The 8,153-nt window shown below is 36.5% G+C and overlaps 1 pseudogene; it reads right to left on the bottom strand.

Moving 5' to 3' along the window:
• Positions 1-7,187: 7,187 nt before the first annotated feature.
• Positions 7,188-7,948, bottom strand: LOC122652240 (annotated as a pseudogene).
• Between the last annotated feature and the right edge of the window lie 205 nt (positions 7,949-8,153).

Below are 8,153 nucleotides of genomic sequence, written 5' to 3'. Positions count from 1 at the left end.
GTTGCTCTCAATCCCACTCTCACAGTGTCTCTCTCTGTTTTATTTTACTATATATCTGTTTATCTGATTCTGGTGGTGATCCGATCCGTTTATTGTAGGTAGAACTTCAGATTGATAACACTGTGAGATACTGGATGAGCGACGGCGAAAGGTAAGATGGATTCAGAGATAAATTAAAAGGGATCACCAACAAATAGAACCCACCCTCACTTTTACACCATGCTCGGTTTACGTGGGTTGTGAAAAGCATCAAAATGTCTTGTCTTTATATATAGGGGATTATAGGGGCAATGGATAGCCCAAATTAAAACAGAGATCCAAAAACCAGGACCAGAGGGTGATCCTCACCCAGAAATAGAGAGAAATGGGGCGACAAGGGAGGCCTTCCACTTGACCAATAACCGTTTCGTCTCTTGTTTTAATTTCTTCCATTTTGCATATATGGCCCCATGAGTTTTGCATGTCTTATTCTAAATAAAGACTAATTTGTTCTACCCAAAAAATAAATAAATAAAATCTTCATTTTGTCAACGGGGTTGAAAGACTCAACTTGGCCTCCAACCATATCTATTCTATTCAGTGCCTGCCTCATTAATTGAAGCAGTACAATTAAATTTTGGGAGAGGAGGGTTCTTGAGCAAGCAAGTACTACACTCCACCCTTACACATTTTTTTTTGTTTTTTTTTATGAAAAAAAAAATAAATTTTAAGGGTGTTGCGGGGTTCACGGCTCAGGTAAATAGCTAAAGCTAAAGGGTTCTATGAGGGAAGTGTAAGATGGAATCTACGTACTACAACCAATGTGGGGTTGAAAAATGGTATCAGGCATATACGGTCCATAATATATGATCAAAATAGGTGAGAAATATTGTTAGTGTAGGTCCCACTGTTTTTTTTTTTATATTTTATTTGAGGTGGGTATATAAGAATCTGCTAGAGATTTCAATGTGAGATAGCTAACTCCTTTTTAAGTATACAAAGGCACCAATTAAGGATCTAAATTAAGATTCCAATGTTCCCTAGATTTTAACACTTTCCCTTCCCCTTGCATGTTTGTAAAATGGGGCAATACCAAATACATGAAATGAGTCGATCTACTAGGGAGGAATAAGAACCATGGGATCTGAATCATTTTAATTTGTAGGGTCCAACCCAAAAGCCTAGACTCACACAAGGGAGGAGGAATAGGAATCATGGGCTATACAAGATTTTGGACTCGATACCCAAGGTTTAACATCGTAGTAGAACCATCTCTTGGTCGCCATTCCTTCATCGGTCTTAATTTCCATGTGTAGGGTGTTTTCTTATTCTGTATGCAAACATGTGAATAAGTACGTACGTGGCTTGAAGTTATATATATCATACTATCATATCATACTATTATATAAAAGCACATTGTATTCTACCCTTCATTCTTATCTAAATTTTCATTCTTCAATTCTTAATCTTTATGTGATTCATTCTTATAATTTCATAATCTAAAGTACCATTAGTAATAATTAATATTAATAATATTTATTATTATTTAAAGCAAATCTCTCCACAAAATTAGATTTACCAAAAGTAAATTGGTTAACAATTATGGAGAAAAAATCTCTCCAATTCTCCATAAACTTAAGGCAATTAGAAAAAAAAAAAAAAAACCCTTAATTAAATAAGGTAGATATTCATTTTCTCTCTATCTCTTTTGCTTGCTATTTCTTCCACTTTCCTTTTTGTTTCCCTTTTTTTTTTTTTTTTTTTTTGAAAACTTAGCTACTAAAAAATCAATCTCCTTATTACCTTCAATCTTTCACGTTTTTTACCAAAAAAAAAAATCTTTCACGTTTCATTCGTTATCTCATATATTTTATAAGAATCCTTCCGATCTTTTCCTTTTTTGGTAGGAAGAATAAATCCTTCACATTTTAAATCCATGAAGAGGGCCAAATGTAATTGTTATACCCTTATGAGATTAGTCGAAGAGTGTCCCCCATATAAAGTTTTTCGCAAAAACAGCAGAAACGAAGAAAGCTTACAAAAAGCTTGCACTAAGATTCCATCCTGATGTTAACACAAGGAGGTTTGTACATTCTTCAAATATTTTTCTATCTAGGATTTTGATGCATGTGATCGAAATTTAAGTTTATCTGTTTCTATTTTAAATTATATTTTATGGAACCTGTATGGGGTGCTCTGCAATCTGCGCTAGTACTACTGTGAATTAACCCACCTTTTTCTGGGATATTATTTTGTTCTTTTGCTGGATATTGGACTTAAATGTGTGCATAATTGATAAATCTGATGGAAATTGAACTGAAAAGTTAAAGTTTGTCCAATCAATAACCAAGAACCCTTTTTTAAAGATTCCCCGCTTGCGTTGAGATACTGTTGGTTTATCATAGATGATATATATAAATCGAAACAGAATACTCTGTTATGATTTTTTCCCCTTAGATTGATAGGAAACAATAACATTTCATTAATAGTTAATAGTAGTCGAGGCAAGAAAAAAAAAAACAAGATAGTCATAAGTGAAGCAGAAACTTCCAATTTCAAAACAAAAATACATCCAAGTGTGGGAAAAAAAAAAAAATCAAAGTATTTGGAATTCAGCCAGCTTCACTCTCCAAGATTCTCAATCAGAAGTCTTCTCTAACGCATCAAGGCCCTTTACTCTAAAATTCTTTTAGAACAACAGCCTACAGATTCAAGAAATCTTGAACATTGTAAAACAAAACTGTCATAGATCTCCCCTTTACATTCACAAACTTTGATGAATCCTCTCCAGCCATAAGCTCCAACCAACGAGATTGGGGATCATCTTCTAAACAATTAAACCACAAAAATGGCAAACCCACTTGGCATTTGGCAAGGATACTCCTTGCTCTCTTCTCACACTACAAACAGAGAAACCAAGTCCAATTTATTGATCTTTGTCTCTTGTAAAACCACTATTCCAACTTTTCGATCCCTTGTCAAATAACAAACACAAGTTCTTTGAGATTGATTCCAAATCCCTACACTACACATTAGAAGTCTCATATCTGAGATGGAGAGAAATCCTGATTTAGATTCACCTTCCCAACTTCACCTATGAATCCAATATAGCCATAGATTCAGCCGTTTTTTTCCCACCATTTTTTGATGAAATTTCTCTTGATACTTGGAAAGATTTTTCATCTCTTTTCATAATGGTAGTTCTAATCTTGCTATTGATCAAAATTGCAGCTTCCACGACCTCAGATACAACTCCACTCCTAATTTTCTCTCCACCCTGTTGGACATCTCTATTATCCGATTCTGCAACATCTAAAATCACCTCTCAGCTCCCATTATCATCAAACCCCCGCTCCCCAATTCTATCACTTTCTCCCTCATGAAACCCCTTTCCTCTGGTTTTTTTCTATTACCCTTTCCCCCTCCCCATGCCAAACTCCCTCTTTCCTCTCTCTCTCTCTCTCTCTCTCTCCCTCTTCTCCTTCCCTTTCATCTCTTTTGTTCTACAACCAGTTTTGGTGGTGGTTTTTTCTGAAACTGCAATTTTCGAAGCATTCTTTTTCTTTGTTCTTTGGTTATTTCTATGGTTTTATCTGGCTAATCTTTTCTTCATTTTTTTTTTAGTTTTTCTTCTTTTCTTCATTTCTGATTCAGTTCTTCCTTTGTGCTTCTAGGTTTCTTCTTTTCATCATATACAGGCGAGTTTTTGGATTTGTCCCAGTTCACAGTGGAAAACCCATCGGTGATCAGCCGGAGTCAATTTTTATAACCGTTTCCATATGCTCATTTATAGAATCTTAAGAAAAAATTGTATGAGAAGGTACTTTCTCTTCCTCTTTCATTCATTTTCCATGCAATCTCAATTTAAAGCTGCAAATTGTTTTCCTCGAAATTGAAATTATCAAGTGATATTTGTGCGACTGGTAATTAGAAGGTAAAGAAGACAAATTTGTCCCAGTTACAGAGTTTGTTTATGAGGGAATTCCACCTGCTGATGTGGAGAAAGAGTTTGAAACAGTGCTTCCAAGTCATGGAGGAAATAAAGGACATGAAGAATGCATTGGAGGTTAAGTTTATGATGTGAGAAATAAGGTACATAAATATGCACACATAAAAGATAACATATATTATGTTACTCTTAGGAGCTTATTAATTAAGCTGTAGGAACTCAAGAACGTAACGACTTCACATTGTTATGTGCAGTTTTACTGGCATCAATGATTAGAGAAGTCTTCTGATATATATATAGTTCAATGGAGTGACAACTGGGGGATCCCATTGAGGAGCGTTACAAGGAGAACTTGGGAGAGAAGACCAGCAATAGAAAAACTTAACTATTGTATTAACAGTTTCAGAGAGGCGCGCAGCATTGGAAAGAACCTTCTTTGAACTTATGCTAATTTCTCTGCTTATTAGAATTAATGAAATTAATTTGGCTTCATGATCTGACGGACACGACTTTATAATGTTGTTCATTCAATTCTTGATTTTCTGGTTGGTGGTGTATGAGTGTGTGGAAGAGGAGGCATATTTGAGAGAGAAAAAGGCAGCCACAGGAAAACCTCCCGAAATATTTATCCCCCAGTTCTATTGTCGGCTATAGAAGGAAACATTGATTTGAATTCTTTCAAATCCCATCCAATAGCTTAAATCGTTTTCTACAAGTATGGAAGGCCAACACAATTGATTGACAAGGATTTCAAGGATCTCAATCATCCAGCAAATATCTTGGAATTCAGAGAAGGAAAGTTTTTAAATAAAAGTACTATTGAGAGAGCAAATGGATTCCTAGAAGATAAGAGTCAATCTCAGTTCAAATTATTCCCTTGTAAAGAACAGACAGATCCCTTGATTGATTCAACCATCTCCTATAAAGATCATGGTTGTAACCGTATGAAAACATAGTGGAAGCTTTAAGCACTGTGGACGTAGGTTCAATAAGAACCGAACCACAATAATCTCTGTGTCTCTCTTTCTCTCTTCTTCTCTCACTCTCAGACTCTTTCTTTCATATGGTATCAGTCGTCCAGACATTAATGGATAATCCCACAACTCTTCCTGCTGCTACAGTCACTCCACAAAGCCCCTTTACCCCTTCTCTGAATCATGCTGTTGCTATTAAGCTCAATGATTCCAACTACCTGTTATGGCGATCCCAGTTTGTTCCATTGCTCAAAGGATATGATCTCTATGATTTTGTTACAGGTTCTAAAGTCTGTCCACACAAATTCCTTCCCAACGACAATGCTGTTGCAGCTGTCTCAAGCACAAACACAACTACAATCAATCCCGCCTACGTTGTCTGGATTCGCCAAGACCAACTTATCTTAAGTTGGTTAATCTCCTCTCTAACTGAATCCGTGCATGCCCAAATAGTTGGCTGCTTGACATCTGCTAAAGTTTGGAGCACCCTTGAGCGCGCCTACAATCAAGTCTCTGATGCACGCATACTACAGTTACGTTTTCAGCTCCAAAACACTAGGCGTGGCTCCTCCTCTATCAATGAATACTCGCTGAAAATCAAAGGAATCACAGATCTTCTTGCTGCCGCTGGAAAGCTAGTTACTGATGCAGATCTATGGCTCTACACTCTTGGTGGACTCGGCCTTGAATATTCAGCCTTTGTCACTTCTGTTACTACTCGCAGTGACCCTCACTACAAGAAATTAGTGCAACGGCGGCACTTTTGGTTGAGCTATGGCGGCATTTTTTACAAATGTCGTCATATATGAAGATATACCGACAGTTAATTAAAAATGCCGTCATATATAAAGGTATAACGGCATATAGGAACAAACGTCGTCATATATGAATATATAACGGCGTTTGTGCACAATCGCCGTTAAACAAATTAGTTTCCTCGGCGTTTTTTAAACAAGTGCCACTATAGCGTACCATGTAATGATGATTTAATATTTTTATTAACGGCGTTTTTAAAGAAATGTTGTCGTATGTCGCAATACAACGGCATTTATAAATAAATGCCGTAGAAAATAATAGATTTCCAAAACAAAAAACCCAAAATTGTTTTTACTTCCCCGCACTTTCCATCTCTCTCAAAAACCTTTTCGTTCCCCCGCTCATTCCATATCTCTCTCATAGTTTTCTCAAAAAGCTTTTCAAACTCGAGAAGCAGCACTCTTTTTCGTCTCTCAACCATCAAACCACTCTCATATCTCTTTCAAGCAACAGAGCAATGGTGAATCAGCGATTGTTGCTAGTTGGACTGGTGGTTTCAAAGATTCTCATCAGTCATACCAATTCTCGCAAGTCCCACAAGGTTCGATCCTATTCAACCCTTCTCCTCTTCTTTTTACTTACATGCTTTGATTTGTCAGAAAGGATTAGTTCTTACATACCTATTGATCAACTCTTCTTGTGTTTAGGGTTTCTGTAGTTAAGTTCTCTTGTTTTAATTTTTTTTTTATCTTAAACTTCCTTTCTCTCTAGCTCGCTCTCTGTTTCTGCTTTGTTTCATTCTGTGTTTATCTATGGATTTGCGTTTGTAGTTTATATATGTATGAACATGTGTTTATATTGGTGATGTGATGGTGAAAAGTAAAAACAGTAGAATGTGAGCTAATTTGGATTTGTTTTGATCAAACAAAGGTGGGGAAAAAGAAAATAGAATAGGTTTTACTTTCATCTTTGTTCTATTTGTTTCTAAGTGTGTTTAGGATGTTATATTTTTTATATCTTTTTCAGTTCTGAATTATGGTCATTATTAGAAATTACCTAGCTCTAATTACTACTTGCTGTGGATGTCTTTTTTTTCTTTTCTTTTCTTTTCTTCTTCCTTTTTTGGGGTTAGAAACTCTTGTTAGAGTTTCAGAGTGAAACCATTAAAACCTCAACAATGTAACATCCTACTGTATAGTTGGTGAAACTAAAGCAGCCTCAAGAGCAGCCTCTCTTTGTTTTCTTGCCTGCAACTCCATTTTAATATCATCTGGATCAAGACTCCAGAACTCCACATCATCATATACTGCTCCAGAAACTTCACTAGACCTACTAGAGAAACGACCCTTTCTCCCAGGCTAAATGCCATTAGTCTTGCTATCAGAATACTTGCGGCTAGCACCATTACCTTTTGGCACTCTAGCACCTCTAGAATATGCCATTTCTTGAGCAGCCTGCAGCTCTTTTGATTGTCTTGCATTTTGCAAGGAAAGCTTGGTGACTTCTACCCCTAATATTAGGCCCTTAGTCCCTAAAAGATGAAAGATAGGTAGAACTTACAAAGAGTGTCACAGAGTGACATAGAGAGTTAAAAAAAGAAACCCCCTTGTAGCTCTACACTCATTGAGAACCTAAACAAACACCACTGACAACACAAACAAACCATTATTGCAGTCTCAAGCTTCTCAGAGAGCCATGGGATATGGAAGGAGTTTCAGTATTGAAACATGTCTGCAGAAGCCATGATAGGTTGCTGATTTAGATAGAGTGAATTCCATGGGTTCATGAAAGCTATCAGCACCGATTAGAGTTTCCTCAGTTTCAAAACTGTTATTGCCCTCATTTATGTACTGGATGATCTCATTAAGGGACTGCAATCTGTTGTTCAACTCCCCCATCTAAGCTCTCAAAACTAAATTCTCAGCTTCAATGGCCAAGTAGTGCTGAGTGGTGAAGTTCATACTTGTAAGGATCTGGTTATTCTCCTTCCTGAGCTGAGCCTTTTGGACCATCAGTTCATCCAAATGCTTCTGTTTCCGCATCCTTGATCTTCTCGCCGATTCACGGTTTGATAGCATTCTCTTCTTTTTCCTTTGATCCATTACAAGCTGAAGGTCTTCTTCTGAACCATATTTTGGAAGCAGAGTTGACCCCGAAGAAGTTCCAGAAGAGGAAGGCATGGTATATTTACAGCAGAAATTTTATAATAAACCAAGTAGAGGGATTTGACTAGACTTTAAATACAACAAAGACAGGACCCAAATATTAAAAAAGAAACCAAAATGTATACGTTATACCTATTAATTAAGATATAAAAATAGATATAGAAGAAGTGCAAGGGTCTATCTAACAGTTATTAGATTGTGAGTAGAGCCAGTTCATGATAAAAAAAAAAACCAGTAAAGGAACACAACAGAGAAGGAGTTGTAAGAAAAGATCCTCTCTCTCTCTCTGTCCAGTTTCTATGCATGTTGCAGGTTTTTTTCTAATTCTTC

The sequence above is a fragment of the Telopea speciosissima genome, chromosome 2 (genome assembly GCF_018873765.1).
Source record: "Telopea speciosissima isolate NSW1024214 ecotype Mountain lineage chromosome 2, Tspe_v1, whole genome shotgun sequence".
Classification (NCBI taxonomy): Eukaryota; Viridiplantae; Streptophyta; class Magnoliopsida; order Proteales; family Proteaceae; genus Telopea; species Telopea speciosissima.
The sequence above is the reverse complement of the archived record's forward strand: the minus strand, read 5'-3'. Positions and strand labels throughout refer to the sequence as shown.